The sequence below is a fragment of the Heterocephalus glaber genome, unplaced genomic scaffold (assembly GCF_053883595.1).
Source record: "Heterocephalus glaber isolate CG9 unplaced genomic scaffold, H.glaber_assembly_v1.0 deba00000331, whole genome shotgun sequence".
NCBI classification, from domain to species: Eukaryota; Metazoa; Chordata; class Mammalia; order Rodentia; family Bathyergidae; genus Heterocephalus; species Heterocephalus glaber.
The window spans coordinates 48,788,985-48,805,628 of record NW_028258142.1 but is presented as its reverse complement, the minus strand read 5'-3'; the positions used below and the strand labels follow the sequence as shown (position 1 = coordinate 48,805,628).

The window sequence follows — 16,644 nt, the reverse complement described above, 5'->3', positions numbered from 1 at the left end:
CTCCTGAGTTCAAGGCCAACCTGGGCTATATAGCAAGATCCTGTCTCAAAAACAAAAGAAAAAAAAGCATATATGTGTATATACTATGGTAAATACATAAGCCAACAGCATAGTTATTATCATTGTCACATAATATGTCCTGTACATAAAAAATGTTTGTGCTAGGGCCAGGGATTTAGCTCAGTGGTTTCGCCGCCTGCTTTGCAAGCACAAGGACCCGAGTTTGATCCCCGGTACCAAAAAAAAAAAAAAAAAAAAAGTGCTATACATTTATATGACTTGTGCTTAATGGGCTTCTCAGTGTCTTGAGAAATGCATTGTTCCGTTACATAGCGATGGCTGTGATGTAACTGGGCAGTGGGAATGGTACAGCTCCACTATAATCAGAAGGGACCATCACTGTGTATGTGATCTGTCACTGACCAAGATGCCCTTGTGCAGCATATGACTGTAATTACAGTAGCACAAGCAACTAAGGACCTCTTTTCCCTGTTCTGAAGATGAGACCCAGCTTCCTTTCAAGAATCCCATAAAAGGCCAGGGATTTAGCTCAGTGGTTCCAGTGCCTGCCTCGAAACCACAAGGTCCCAAGCTCGATCCCCAGTACAAAAAAAAAAGAATCCCATAAAGCTTATGTTATGCCACTCAGTATTTATTATATATTTATGGTACTGGAGATTGCACTGAGCTACTTCCTCAGTCTCCCTACCCCTTTTTTTCTTGAGATAGGGTCCCACTAAATTGCTAAATTGCCCAGGGTAGGCTTTACTGGTAATCCTCCTGGCTCAGCCTCCCAGAGTGCTGGGATTAAGAGGTATGCTACCATGCCTGGCATGGGCTTATATTTAGACTCACTAAGTTATGCAACATTCACAATTGTTTTATTTTGTATGTATGATATTGTCAGTTTCATCTGATAGCTGGTGTGGTCACATTTAAAGAATATCGACATTAGACTGGGGATGTTCAGTGGTAAAGTGCTTGCTTAGTCCATGTGAGGCCCTGGGTTCAATCCCCAGCACTGCCAAAAACAAAAACAAAAAATAGACACTGAAGTCAGAGAAGTCTGGATTCAGTATCAGTTCCACTGATTGTGAATAAAAATAATGTCACCACTATCCAGACATGGTGGCACACACCTTTAGTCCCAGCACTCTGAGAGGTGGAAACAAGAGGGTTACAAATTCAAGACCAGCCAGGGCAACTTAGCAACTCACTGAGACCCTGTCTCAAAATATGAAGAAGAAAAAACAAACCCTGGGGATGTGGTTCGGTGGGAAGGTCTGGGTTCAACCCCCAGTACCACAAACAAACAAATGTCACGGTCACTGATCACCATGAGAAGCAACGGTACTTTATCTACACTGCCCACTGCTTTTGCATCTCTCACAAACCCTGAGAAGCAGCTGTGTCACCTGTTCTCAGAGGCAGAAACTGAAAGAGGAGTTAATTCATTTGCACCCCACGGTGGTAAGTGCTGAAGCCAGAAACAGAGCTAACTCATTTTAACTCCACAGGTTTGAGACCAGGACAAGCACCTCTCCCACGGAAGTGTCCTTATTTGGAAAGCACCTACAGAAAATCTGATTGGCAGTAGTATAGAAAGTCTTAGCAAAGTATCTGTCACTTGACAAGGTATTTGTATTCCCTGAGTCTTGCATTCATTAAACTTGGAAAGTTACTGATAGGTTTCTTGTATTCATTGAAATGTGAAAATCTTCCTTTCCACTATTACTAACTTTCACCAGCAGATAGTGCTATCAAGTACTGGTTTAAAACAAAACAAAACAAACAGCTCTAAATTCCCAAGTTCAAAATTGTCACATAAAAGATGCCTATCCTTTCACGAGGGTCATCGGAGGTTACGTGATTCCCTGAATATATCTGTATGTTTGAGGTTTACAAAGCTCAAATATTTTATAGCGTGTTATTTTAAAACACTGAAAAAGGGAAGGTTTAAACATGTAATTTTTGTTCTTTGTTTTGTTTTGTTTTTTGGGACATGTAGTTCAGGCTGACCTTGAACTCACTGTGTAGCCAAGAGTAGCCTCAAATTCGTGGCGATCCTCCTGCCTCAGGCGACCAAGCGTTGGATTCAGGGGTGAGTTGCCATGCCGGCTAAACATAGTTGTATGAGCTGGAGATGTAGCTCTCTCTTCTTGTGGGCCTAACACGATGACAGTGGATATTTGAGAGCTTTCAATGATGCAAACCACTGGCCGCGGCAGGTGTGCCGTAGCTTCCACACCACTGGCCTAGTTGATCTCGAGCCTCCCGACCTAAATAAATAAATAAAATTTAAATTTTTTTTCAGGGCCTAAGGGTATAGCTCACTGGAAAGTGTGTACATGGAACACATAAGGCTCTGGGTTCAATTCCTAACACACACACACACACAATAGCTATACCATTTTCCTTTTTTTTAAGCAGTACTGTAGATCAACCCAGGGCCTCAATTAAGCACTTTAATGCCAAACCGAACCCCTGGCCTTGGCCTACAATTTTTTAGATACTGCCCTGGATGTTTTTTTGTTTGTTTTTTGGTACTGGGGATCGAACTCAGGACCTTGTGCTTTCGAGGCAGGTGGCTGCCCTGGATATTTTAATAAGGCTTTAAACTAAAAAAAAAAAAAAAAAAAAAAAATAGTGTTAGCAAGATTAAAGATGAACATTTACCTTAAATAAATAAATAAATAAGGCTTTAAACTATAGGCTGGGTGTTGTGGTACACACCTGTAATCCCAGCACTCAGGAGGCTGAGGCAGAAGGATTGCCAACAAGCCTGGGCTATATAGTGAGTTCAAGCCCAGTCTGAACTACATAGCAAAACCTTGTCTCAACACCCCCAGCAAAAAGAAGCCAGGCATGATAGCACAGGCCTATAATCCCAGCACTAGGGAAGCTGAGGCAGGAGAATTGCTGGGAGTTCAAGGCTAGCCTGTGCTACATAGTGAGCTAGGGGCCTTAACTACATAGCAAGACTCTGTCTCAAAAAACAAAACAAAACAATAAACCACCAAAATAAAAGAGAAAAAGACTTTGGGCTGTAGTAACAAAGACAATGTGATAGTGACATAAGGATAGATATGCAGATCAATGGAGTAGAATTGAAAATCAAAAAATAAGCCTTCACCTTTTAAGGGCAATTGGTTTTAAAAGATACCAAAAAAATTAGATGAGAAAAAATATAGTTTCTTAACAAATGCTGCTGAGACAACTAAGTATCTCCATACAAAAGAATGAATTGGTGCTTTATACAAAATGAAAACTGGTACTTAATACCACTTACCAAAAAATTACCTTAAATTTAATAAAAGACCCAAATGTAAGAGCTAAAACTACAGCACACTTGTAAGAAAACACAGGTGTAAAGTCTTCCAAGACCTGAGTTTAGGCAACGGTTTCTTAGACATGTTATCAAAAGCCTAAGCAACAAAAGATAAACTAGATACCATCAATTTTTTTTTTTTTTTTCGTACTAGGAATCAAACTCAGGACCTTTCATTTGTGAGGCAGGGGGCGGAACCACTGAGCTAAATCCCAGTAAAAACTGTCCTCCTGGGGCAAGATGATTACCGTGAGTTCAAGGCCAGCATGGGGCCTGAGCTACACAGTGGGACCCTGTCTCAAAACACAAAACAAAATGAAACTATGCTTCAAAAAACACCATTAAGGGGCCGAGGATTTAGCTCAGTGGTTTCACTGCCTGCTGCGCAAGCACAAGGACCCGAGTTCAATCCCCAGTACCAAAAACACACACACACACACACAAAAAAAACACCATTAAGGATATGAGTTAGGCACAGTGGTGCATACCTGTAATCCTAGCACTTGGGAGGCTGAGGCAGGAAATTGCCAGGAGGTCAAGGCCAGTTTGGGCTACATACTGAGATCAAGGCCAGCCTGAACTACAAAGTGAGACCCTGCATCGAAAACAAAACAGCCGGGGATTTGGCTCAGTGGTTCTGCCACCTGCCTATCTCAAAATCACAAGGTCCTGAGTTCAATTCCGGATACCAAAAAAAACAGCCAAGCATGGTAGTGCACGCCTATAATCCCAGCACTCCAGGCAGGAGGACTGCTGTGAGTTCCAGACCAGCCTGGGCTACACAGTGAGTTCAAGGTCAGCCTGAACTACACAACAAGACCCTGTCTCAAAAACCAAAAAAAAAAAAACCAAAAACAAAAACAAAAGGTGTGGTGGTGCACAGCCTGTAATCCCAGCTCTCAGGAGGTTGAGGCAAGAAGATTGCCATGCATTCCAGGTCAGCCTGGATCACACAGTGGGTTCAAGGCCAGCCTGTCTCCAAAACAAAACAAACAAAATAGGAAGTGAAAACACCATCTTAAGGGAAAAAAATAGATTGAAAATTATGTGTCTGATATTATCTGATAAAAATATGATTGATAAATATAAATATTACTGGATTTGGTTGCCAAAAACAAGTATACAGGAAAAAGATTTAGAATATATAAAAACAAAATTCAGCCAGGTGTGGTGGCCCATGCCTGTAATCCCAGCACTTGGGAGTATGAGGCGGGAGGATCTCTGCTAGTTTGAGGCCAGCCTGGGCTACATAGAGAGTTCAAGACCAGCCTGAACTACTTGAGACCCAAAAAAACAAACAAAAAACTAATAATAATAATAATGAAAAGACAAGTTAATTACAAATAATCCAAGGATATGACTATATAGGTCTCTTAAAAAAAGCACATGAAGATACTTAACGTCATTAGGGAAATGAAAATAAAATTATAATAAAATACCATCTCATACCCAAAATGACAGCTATGATCAAAAAGACAGGCGGGCCGGGGATGTAGCTCAGTGGTTTCATTGCCTGCTTCTCAAGCTTAAGGACCCAAGTTTGATCCCCGGTACCAAAACAAAAAGACAGGCTGGGCCTGGTGGTTTGCACCTGTAATCTCGGCACTCGGGACACTGAGGGAGGAAGATCGCAGTGGGTTCAAGCCCAGCCTGATTTACACAGTGAGTTCAAGGCCAGCCTGAAACACATAGTGAGTCCCTGTCTCAAAAAACAAAAAAAGACTGGGAATAACAAGTGTGGTGCAGATGGAGAGAAATTTGAGCTGGTGAGAATGTAAACTGGTCGAGCTAATGTGGAAAATAAACTGTTTCCCAAACCATTAAACACAGACTTAGCATATGATCCAACTGTTCCATTCCCAAGAGGGCTGAAAACATGGGTCCACAAAAAGTTGTACACAAATGTTTGTAGCAACATTGTTAGTAACCAAAGAGTATAAAGAACCGAAGTTCACCAACTGAGGAATGGATTAATAAAATGTGCTGTATCCATAAATGGAATTTTATTTGTCAATAACAAGAAATGAACTACTCATGCATGCCATGACATGGATGAAGCTTGAAAGCATGTGCATGAGCCAGCTGGTCCCAGAAGGCCACATTCTGTATAACTCCACTTACGTGAAAGTTAGGGTAGATATATCTACGTAGAGACAGAGTAGATTAGTGGTTGCCTAAGGCTGGGGTGCATCTAAGAGCATGAGATGGTAGGGTTAGGACAGATGAGAGGTGAAAATGAAGGGGTATCAGGCTTCCTTGGGGTACTGAAATGTTCCAAAAGTGATTATGATGACAGATAAACACACAATTTTGTTGTACTAAACTCCATTAAACTGTATCATTTAAACAGGTAATGGTTATATGTGAAATCTATCTCAATAAAGCTTACAAAAAAATTCAGTTGCAACATCTGCGATTTTAAAAATTCAAGACAGATAAGAAGATGAGCTCTTTCTGGGTTTCCAGCCTTGCTCCATCGAGCCATGGCCAGTGACAGTCATGTACTGTTGAAAATATCACAGGAGTGGTGGGCAGTGAGTCCTATACAAAACTCCTCTTGGTTCCACCAACACTCCTTCATTATTCACCTTTCACCGGATTGATTTTTACTCTTCCTCCATTCAGCTTGTGTCACCTCATCATATGATAGTCTTCCCTGACCCTCATGTCTAGTGGTAAGGGGTCCCTCCACATATCTCACAACATAATCTAGTATGGAGTTTAGCTCACTGTAGTGCAATAATTTGTTTTCCTGCCTAAATTTTGTTTGTTTATTTATTTATTTTCATACTGGGGATCAAACTCGGGTCCTTGCACTTGCACAGCAGGAGGTGAAACCACTGAGCTAAATCCCCAGCCCTTCTGCCTAAATTTTGAATTGAGTTGTTTTGTTTCATTTTGTTTTGTTTCAAAAAGTAGTTCAGGCTGGCCAGGCATGGTGGCACATGCCTATAATTCCAGCACTTGGGAGACTGAGGCAGGAGAATGGCCACAAGTTCAAGGCCAGCCTGGGCTACATACTGAGTTCCAGGTCAGCCTGAACTGCATAGAGAGAACCTATCTCAAAATAAAAGGAGTTCAAGATGGCCTTGAAGTCACAGTGATCCCCCTGCCTCAGCCTCCCAAGTGCTCAGATTATAGGCATGCACCACTACACCCAATAATCCCCCCCCCACCCCCCAGGTGCTAGAGATCAAACCCAGGGTTGTACCTTGATGGCCAAGTATGGTTCAGAACCATGGAGAGCAGCCGACATGGCTCAACTTTCATGATGTGACTATGTCAGGCCTGTGTTGGTCTCTCTCAGACTGCCTTCATTCACTGCTGCAGCTCTCCTCAGCAGACATTCCAACTTCCTGGATTCTCCACTGCACCTTCAACTTCACTCTCACAGCTTCACATACTGACATCTATGGGCTCCTGTCAGGGACTGAACCGTGTCACATTTTTGCCTGGCCTCCCATGCCTTCCTCTAAAATCTGTCCAGAGAACTCCACAAACCTATACTCTTTCATTCTGTGTGCCTGAAAAACTAACAACATCTAGATGATCCCAAGGTTGGCTGCCAGCTTGCAGTAGCTGGTCCCCTGTGGACCATGGCTGCAATAATTTCTGAGTGCCTGGATGTCTGAACTCAGGGATACACTTCCCGAGGTACCCCTGAATGAGCAGGCAGCCTGTGGATTTTCTTATCAAATGAAAGATTTATAGTTTTGGACTTTGAGCCTGTGATAGGTGGGGTCTTGCTGATTTCTGACATGCATTCCAGGCATCTTTCTCCCTGTATAAAGTATTTTGATTCTTTTTAATGGTAATCATTTCAGCAACCATGCTTTCCTTTCTTGTATCTCCTTTCTGGCAAAACTTAAAACTTTTCAATTCATTCAGTTCTGCCATTTACTCCTGATTCTTACTGTATATCTGGCTAAAATAATTCAGCAGTGTCCATAATACAGTCTGAATGTTGAGCTGCCTTGAAATTTCCTCCAGCAGATTAATTAGTCCACTACCCTTAATCTCAGTCTCCTACAGAGTCTCAGGACATGAGCCAAATGAAGACAAATTTTCTGCCATGGTATAAGACACGTGGTCTTTATTCCAACTGCCAATGGAGTCCTTGTTCCCAACTGAAAGCACCGGAGCCTGGCCATTACTGTCCACATTCCTATCAGGATTCTGGTCTTCTGAGCTTTGACCAGTATCACATCAAGCATTGCTCACAACAGTCTAGGGCTTCTCCTGCCAGCATATCCAAACCCTTCCAAATTCCTCCCACAAACTAGTTTAGAAACTGCATTGTCAGGTACAGTTAAGGCAACAGTCTCACTGCCAGTATCAGTTTCTCTCTTAGTCACTTCCCCATCACTGGGACAAAATAATCAACATCTGCAACTTAAAGTAAGAGAGTTTTATTTTGGCTCACAGTTTCAGTGGGTTCAGTCTGTGGGGGGACTGGCTCCAAAACAGAAACCACATACAAAATCCATGGCAGAGGAAAAGGAAAGCAGTTCACCACATGATGGCTGGGAAACAGAGAGAGAAGAGAAGAGCTGGGGATGAAAATATACCCTTCCACAACACAATCCCAGTGACTCACACCTTTCAATCAGGTCCCACTTCCAAACATGAGAATTTCAGGGTAATTTTAGGTCTAAATCATAATTCAAGGCTCAAGATGTCATCTTTGTTATTAGCTAAAATTATCTGGAAATACTCAAAATAAATTCTTTTTTTTTTTTTTGCTTGAATCTCTAAGCAGCTATGCCTTTCTAATAATTGGCACACACACACACCCTCCTTCTCTGGCACTGGGAATTAAACCCAGGGTGCTCTACCACAGAGCAACACTTCATCCCTTTTTATCTGAGAAATGATCTTGATGAGTTTCCCAGGCTAACCCTGAACTTGTGATCCACCTGCCTCAGACTCCCTAGTACCTGGTTTTACAGGCATGTGCCACAATACCCAGCTTTTATTAGCATTCTTTAAATTTTTAAATGATGATTTATGTTTCAAACTGACATAGCTGTCTTAACATATTTATCTGGATAAGGAGTGTCTTGTGTTCTTTTAGTTTTATCCCCCAACTACATTCATGGGGTTGTTCCTGCCCTCAGAACTTAATGTCTGGATCATTCTGAGTAGATCACCAGAGATGGCCAGGTGCAGTGGCACATGTCTGTAGACATAGCTTGGGAAGCCGAGGCAAAAGGATTGCTTTAACTTGAGTGGTTGAGGACAACTTGGTCAGTCAGAGTGAGGCCCCCATCTCAAATTAAATAAATAAAGCAAATTAAATCTTGAGAAAGGACAAAGTTGGAGAAGTACAGTATCAGATGTCAATACTTATTTTTAGCCGGCGCTTTAGCTCAGTGGTTTCACCGCCTGCTGTGCAAGCAGAAGGACCCAAGTTCGATCCCCGGTACCCAAAACCAAAAAAAACCTTATTTTTAAACACAAATGCAAATATGCTGTAGTATTTATTTAAATGCAGACCAATGTATCAATGCAACAGAAAAGAAAGCCCGAAAACAGACTCCAAAAATTTTGTGCCAGATGCTCATAAACTTAAATGTAAAAGAAAAAAAATGCTTCATTAATATAATGTAAGAGAATATGTCCAAACCTCTGGTAGAGGCTGAGGAGGCAGCTCTGTGGTAGAGCACTTGCCTAGCATGTTCAAGTCCAAGTAATTTGCCATACTGTTGTAAATTCGATCTCTTTTCCCTTTCTGATTGTTTACTATTAGTAGAAGATGGCTGAGCTATGGCACATTGCCAGCTACTTGGAAGGCTGAAGCAAAAGGATTGCTTGAGCCCGGGAATTCAGGATCTGCCTAGATAACATAGTGAGACACATCTAAAAACAAAAAAAAAACAAAGAGGATAAGCTTCTCTGTGGTGATCTAGCACAGCATGTAAAGCACCATTGTATGTACAGTCCTCATAGACTCCACATCTGTCCAGGAGGGTTTTACACTGCAAATACAGTGCTGATGCAAAAGCAATTCAGGGGCAAGGAAAGTCCTTTTTACAAAATAGTGGCCACACAGAAATATATATCTGTGTGGCCAGTATTTAAAGATTTGTAAATCTTTTTTTATATCGTTAGATTTGATTTATGGGTGTAGATTTTGATTATTTTGATTATTGTTGTTGTTGTTGTTGTTGTTTTTGTTGGGAATCAAATCCAAGCCCTTGTACACACTAGCACATGTTCTACCATTGAACTACACCCTCAGCCAGATTTACTAGTATTTTATTAAATGTTTTGGGAGTTCAGGGTGTAGTTCAATGGTAGAGTTCTTCCTAGTAGTTTCTTTGTCTCTTTCCCTTCTCCTCCCCTCACTCTATTTTCTTCCTTCCTTCCTTCCTTCCTTCCTTCCTTCCTTCCTTCCTTCCTTCCTTCCTTTCTCTCTTGGCACTAGAGATCAAAGCCAGGGCCTTCCACATGTCGGAAAATCCTTCACTACTGAGTTACACCCCGAGTTCTTTTAATTTGGAGACAGGATCTTGCTAAATTGCCCAGGCAGGCCTCCAGAGTCAGCCTCCCAAGTAGGTGGAATTACAGGCATGTGCCACCACACTAGCAAAAAAAGAATTTTTGAATCAGTGTTCATGAGTGATATTAATCAATGATTTCATTTATTTATTTTTGTGATATATTTGTCTATCTTGTTATGTTGGCCATATAAAACAAATTGTGAATCATTCTTTCCTTCTCTGTTTCTGAGTTGGTGTGTGATTTTGTGTTATTTCTTCAATAAATATTTAAGAGTATTCATCACTGAAAGTAGCAATTTCTTTGTAGAAAGGCTTTTGATTAAGAAATCAATGTCAGAGCTGGGCATGGTGGCACATACCTATAATCCCAGCACTCAGGAACCTTGAGCAGGAAGACCTCCGTGAGTTTGAAGCTAGTCTGGGCTACATAGTGAGTTCAAGACCAGCCTGAACTACACAGTGAAGCAGTTTCAAAATAATAACAATAAATAATAATAATAATAATAGTAATGATATAAAAATTTACAGCTTTTTTTTTTTAGACAGGTCTCACTTTTAGTTTAAACTGGCCTTGAACTTACTATGCAGCTCAGGCTGGCCTCAAATTCGCAGCAATCCTCCTGCTTCAGCCTCCTGAATGCTGAGATTACAGGTGTGCACCACCATGCTGGGCCAAATTTAAAGCTATTGTGCTGGGAATTTGGCTTAATGATAGAGTGCTTGCCTAGGAGGGAAAAAAAAATTTTTTTTACTGGGCAAAGTTTTAATATGCGAAGCTAACAGATTCTGCTCCTTTCCCCTGGTTTCTTAAAATGACACATAGGTATTTATCTTCTAGGTTTTTTGTTCCCAGTCATGACAAAATAATGGTCCCCATCTTCCTTTTTCTTTGCGCTGAGTTTCTTATCTCTGCTCAGCTCCGGTGGCAGATAAGGGAGGCTTCCTGGTTGCCGCTGGGGTTTTGCCACCTTTCCGAAGCCCTTTAGCTGAGTGTTGGCCCTTCATGGGGGTTTGTGCTGATTTTGGTGCAGTGTGTGTTTGTGCAGAAGTCTGGGGGACACTCAGGATGCACAGTGGAGTGTGGCCAGGAGACTTTGAGGAGCCAGGTTCCCTCTTCGGAAGAGTACTTTTATTCTGAGGCGGCTTTGGGGGAACTGAAACTGTATTCTTATCCTTCAGCTGCGGGGGCAGCTTTAGCAGGAAAAGCTGCCGGTACTGCAACCGGCTATTTTAAATTCAAGGCCGATTTGAGTTTCTGTTCGGGGACCACCCCTGCCTTTGAGTTTCCACCCTGTGGCTATGGTGTGGGGCTGGGTTTTGTCATTTTTGCAGAGGACTGGAAAGGAGACTTAGGCCTTGTGTATATTTGCTTTGAGTACCTTTGGGCACTTGGATGACAAAGCTAAGCTACAGGTGCATCATGCCCGTAAGAAATACAATTGTGTTAGAACTTGGGTACCGTTTTTCCAGAACATTTACTTGATGAAAGTGTAGATGCAGGCAGAGATCTTGAATTCTAGGTCAGAAGAGCCTGGCCCTTAGGCTACTGGAGGCTGCGCACATTTTCTCAGTGGCTCAGAGGTACTGGGGCTAGTTCTTGATAAAGAGTGTGAAGAAGTGTTTTTGTTTGTTTGTTTGATTGCTCTTTTGGTAAGTGGGATCAAACTCCAGTCCTAGCTCTTGCAAGGCAGGCAGTGGCACCACTGAGCTAAATCCCCGGCCCAGAAACTTCTTTTTGAAATGCTAGAATTTTTTGTTCTAGTGTAGCAAACTGTAATATTCGACAGGGATCATATTTAAGCAAAAATCCTTGAAGAGTATTCCAGCCTGCACCGATGTGCACATAACATGTTTTCCATGAAGCATTTAAAAAAAAATTTTTTTTAATTTTATCCCATTTCCCCCCTCAACCCCTCTTCCCTCCCTATGTACAAAAGTTTTGCTTTCATTTTTGCCTTCTATTTTCACTTTTTTCTTGTCCCTTCCTTCCTTTCTCCCTCCCTTCTCCCTTGTTCCTCTTCCCATTTGAACACTTTCTTCCCATTTCCCAGCATCCATTATACATTTCAGACCTTATTTCCACAGTTTCTCACACCAGAGAGACAATGTAGTATTTACACATGTGTGTCTGATTTATTTCACTTAAGAGTATGGCCTCAAGGTCCATCCATTTAGCTAGCTATATATGCCTGAAGCTCATCCTTGTTTATGCCAAAGTAGTACTTCATTGTATTAAAAAACCCACATCTAGGCCAGGGATTTAGCTCAGTGATTCAGCTGGCTGCCTCGCAAGTGCAAAGTCCTGATTCGATCCCTGGTACAAAATAAAAATAAAAATAAAAAACACATCTTTGAGGGCCAGGGATTTAGCTCAGTGGTTCTGGCGCCTGCCTCACAAGCGCAAGGTCCCGAGTTCGATCCCTGGTACCAAAAAAACAAAACAAAACAAAAAAAATACATCTTCTTTATCCACATGTCATTTGATGGGCATTTGGGCTGTTTCCAAGATTTCCCTACTACGAACTGTGCTGCTATAAACATGGATGGACATATATCTCTGTGGTATGATTCTTTTAATTCTTTGGGGGAAGATACCTGGCAGGGGAAGAGCTGGGTCAAATAGACCCTCTAGTTTTAGTTTTTTGAGAAATCTCCACACTGATTTCCACAGTGGTTGCACCAGTCTACACTCCCACCAGCAGTGGAGAAGGGTTCCTTTCTGCCCACAGCCCCGCCAGCATTTGTTATTGGTTGACTTTTTGATAGCAGCCATCCTTTCTGGAGTGAGATGGAATCTCAGTGTTGGTTTAATTTGCATCTCTCAAATGACCAGTGATGTTGAACATTTTTTCATATATTTGTTCACTGTTTCTAATTCTTCATTTGAGAAGTGTCTTTTTATTTCATTTATTACCTGATTTTTTGTTTCTTTTTTCTTTTGGGTACCGGGGATGGAACTCAGGACCTTATGTTTGTGAGGCAGGTGGTGGAACCACTGAGCTAAATCCCCGGCCCGTGTCTTTTTATTTCAGATGCCCAGTTTTGGATTGGATCTTTAAATTTGGGGGTCTGATTTTTTTGAGTTCTTTATATATTCTAAATAGTAGCCATTATCTGATGAATAGCTGGTAAAAAAAAATTTACCACTGTGTGGGTTGTCTTTTCACACTGTTGGTTTCTTTTGTGAGGCCTGAGTGACCCCATTTTAAAATTTGGCCCCGTCTTAGAGTAAGATGGCCTGGACATAAACTCTAGTTCCAAGAAAAACCACAAGATGTACTTTGGCCACCTGCCTGTGATAACGTTCAGCAGTCCCCTAGCAACTAGCCTAGCAACAGCTAATCAGTAGCTGCCCCAATGTCCCAGATGCTCTTCTCGATGGCTTGCAACAGCTAATCAATAGTTACCCCAATACCCCAGTATCCCAGATGTTCTTTTCGATGACTCGAGCAGCCGTTTGCAGTTCAGCGCGCAAGGCACAGCCAATCAGGTTTAAACTTTCAAAACTTGCTAAATGCTAGCCTATCGTGTGATTTGCGTGTGATTTGCGTGTGATTTGTAACCCCGCGCCTTTTTGAAACCCCGCGCCTTGCTGTAACCTCTATAAAAACCCCTGGTGTTTTAGAGTCGAGGCTCTCAATCCTGACCCGCTGCGTCGGTGTCGGATGAGAGGCCCTGCTCAAGCTTGAATAAATGACCCTAGTGTGGTTGCATCAGAATCGGCTCCTTGGTGGTCTTTGGGGACCTCGCGATCTGGGCACCACACTTTTGCTGTGCAAAAGCTTTTTTTTTTTTTTTAAATGGTCAATTGAGTTTAATGGGGATGATGATAGTGTTAGGTCATATTCTTTTTAACTTTTTTTTTAAAAACAGAATCTCACTATGTAGTTCAGGCTGGCCTTGAACTCACTATATAGCCCAGGCTGGCCCTAAACTCTCAGCGATGCTCCTGCCTAGGCCTACCAAATGCTGGGATTCCAAGTATGCACCACCACATCTGGCCTTCTTTTTAACTTTTTGAGGAACCATGAAATGTTTTCCACAGCAGGTTTACCATTTTACACTTCCATCAGCCATGCAGGGTTCCAGTTTCTCCATTTCCTTTTTTTTTTTTTTTTTTTTTGGTGGAAGGAGATAGCCATCATAGTGTGAAATGGTATCTCACTGTAGTTTTGATTTGCATTTTCCTAATGATGTTGAGCATGTCATCATAATGCTTTTTGGTTATTTGTGTATCTTCTTTGAAGAACGTATATTCATATCCTTTGGCCATTCCTGAATTGGGTTTTTTTTTCTTGTTGGGCTGAAGGAGTTCTTTATATATACTGGATATTAATCCTTTATCGGAATATGATTTGCAAATACTTTCTCCCATTCTGTGGATTGCCTGTTCACTCTCTTGATGGTATCCTTTGATGTACAATTTTTTTTTTAGTTTTGAAGTCCAGTGTTTTATTTTTCTTTTATTACCTATGGTTTCAATGTCATACTTAAGCAGCCATTGCCAAAGTCAAGGCCATAAAGGCTTCCCCCGTGTTTTCTTTTAAGAATTTTATAGTGTTAGCTCTTATAGGAACACACATTCTTGCTTCTGTCTCTGGTGATGTTTCTTCCCTAATAAAATCTATTTTTGCTTCTTTACCTCGAGGATCCTCCTTTTCCTCGGGCCCAGTTTCTGCCTCTATGAAGTTCAGCGCCAAGTCAACTGGACGGGACTGTCTGGGTGCGGGATGCGGGTCCAGGGCTGGAGGACTCTGTCCACGGCCGCTCCGGAGGCTACGTCCGGGGCCGAGCGCCGGGAGCGGGCGGTGCGGCAGGCTGCAAAAGCTTTTTAATAAGATGAGGTCCCAATTATTGGTTCGTTGTAGTAATTCCTGTGTGGTCTGGGTTTTGTTCATAAAGTCTTTGCCTACTCCTATGTCTTCAAGTGTTCCACCTATTCTGTCCTCTAGCAGATTTAGTGTTTCTGTGTATATATATTTGTACCAGAGATCAAACTCGGGACCTTGCACTTTCAAAGCAGGTGGCAGAACCACTGGGCTAAATCCCAGGCTCTGTTTTAATATTTAAAGCTTTGATTCATTTCCATTTTAGGTTAGTGCATGGTGAAAGATATGGGTCTAGTTTCAATCTTTGGCATGTAGAAAGCCAGTATTTCAAGCACCATTTACTGAAGAGGCTTTCTTTCAGTAAAGGTTTTTGACTCCTTTATCAAAGATTAGGTGGCTGAGTGTGTCTGGAGTTGTTTCTGCAACTTCTAGTCTGTTCCATTGATCATCAGGTCTATTCTTTTGCCAGTACCATGCTGTTTTTATCCAAGTAGCTTTGCAGTATAATTTAAAGTCAGAGATCATGCTACCTCCTGCCTTGTCTTTGTTGCCCAAAATTGCCTTTGGTATTCTAGGTCTATATTGGTTCCAAATGAATTTTAGGAATGTTTTTTCTAAATCTGTGACATATGCTGTTGGAATGTTGGAATTTTGATTGGAATTACATTAAATCTGTATAACAATTTTGGAAGTATGGCCATTTTCACTATATTGGTTCCATGAAGCATTTTTTTTTTCTTTTTTTTTTTGGTACCAGGGATTGAACTCAGGACCTTGCACTTGACAGGAAGGTGGTGGAACCACTGAGCTAAATCCCCAGCCCCCATGAAGCATTCTTATAAAGAGTATTTTATCCCCAAGTCAGTATCATCTTTCAGATAAGTACTCAACAGCAAATAGACAAGAACAACTACAAGGATGGTCTTTGGCAATATTTTCAGCAGCCCTGTGTAGCTCTTCATGCTGACAGCATGATTTTGAAATGCTGATAGAATCTTCAGGTCCTGAAGTGTTAAGCAAAGTCTCTTCTAACTCAATTCTTTCTCAGTTTTACTAATACTGGTAGCTCAACTCCATATTTTGACACGATGCAACCAATTTCAAGAAGACAAAGATACACTTGTCTTGGAACCTTGTGTACAACATATGACCCAGCAATTCCACTCCTAGGTTTGTACCTAAACCTTCAGATTCAAAGAGGCCCATCTCATCAACCTCAACCTCCCTGCACCAGTGGAGGAAGTTTTCAGTGTTGTTTCTGCTTCTTCAGAATTGCATGTTTCCACCATATTTTGAAGAACATCAACCAGTTGACATAACAATGCTCCATTATCAAGTTCATCCAATCATCTTTCTGCTTTAATTTTATAACCTAATAGACCAGACAACCAGTTAGATCTTGCTAAGCAACAGAGTGGTTTCATGCCTCACAGCTATCCACTCATCATACTGACAAACATCAGCCAATCCTGGTCCATGTCTGGGAGTCAGAGGGCTTCATGGACTTAGAGGTAGATCTTCTCAAAACCATACTTGAATTGTAGGTTGCATGGTCATCTATAGAAAGATGAAGCTGGCATTCATAAAAACAACACTGAGGTGACAGAAGGTATCAGATGCACCTGGTTTGAACTGCAGCTCTAACATATACCAGTTAATGACTTGGAGGTAGTTAACTTCCTAGCGCCTCAGTGTTCTTATCTAAAGAATGGGATATTGCCACCTCCCTCGTATGGCTGCAGCCCGGGTGTGGAATAGCCACTTCTCCCTCAATATGTGCCAGCTGACAAGCCCCCCACATTTTTATTGTTTTTTTGAAACAGGGTCTCACTATGTTGTTCAGACTGGCCCTGAACTCACTATGTAGCGCAGATTGACCTCAAACTCTAGATGATCCTCCTGCCTCAGCCTCCCCAGTGCTGGGATTGCACGACTACTCCTGGTGATGACAAATAGTTTTAAGAGGTATTAATAGCAACAGATG

General features: G+C 41.7%; 2 pseudogenes; both read right to left on the bottom strand.

Annotated features, from left to right (window-relative positions):
* Positions 1 to 10,658: 10,658 nt before the first annotated feature.
* LOC147830132 (GAS2-like protein 3 pseudogene) lies at positions 10,659 to 11,253 on the bottom strand (annotated as a pseudogene).
* A 122-nt stretch (positions 11,254 to 11,375) lies between these two features.
* On the bottom strand, positions 11,376 to 16,217 carry LOC101701987 (GAS2-like protein 3; annotated as a pseudogene).
* Positions 16,218 to 16,644: the final 427 nt, after the last annotated feature.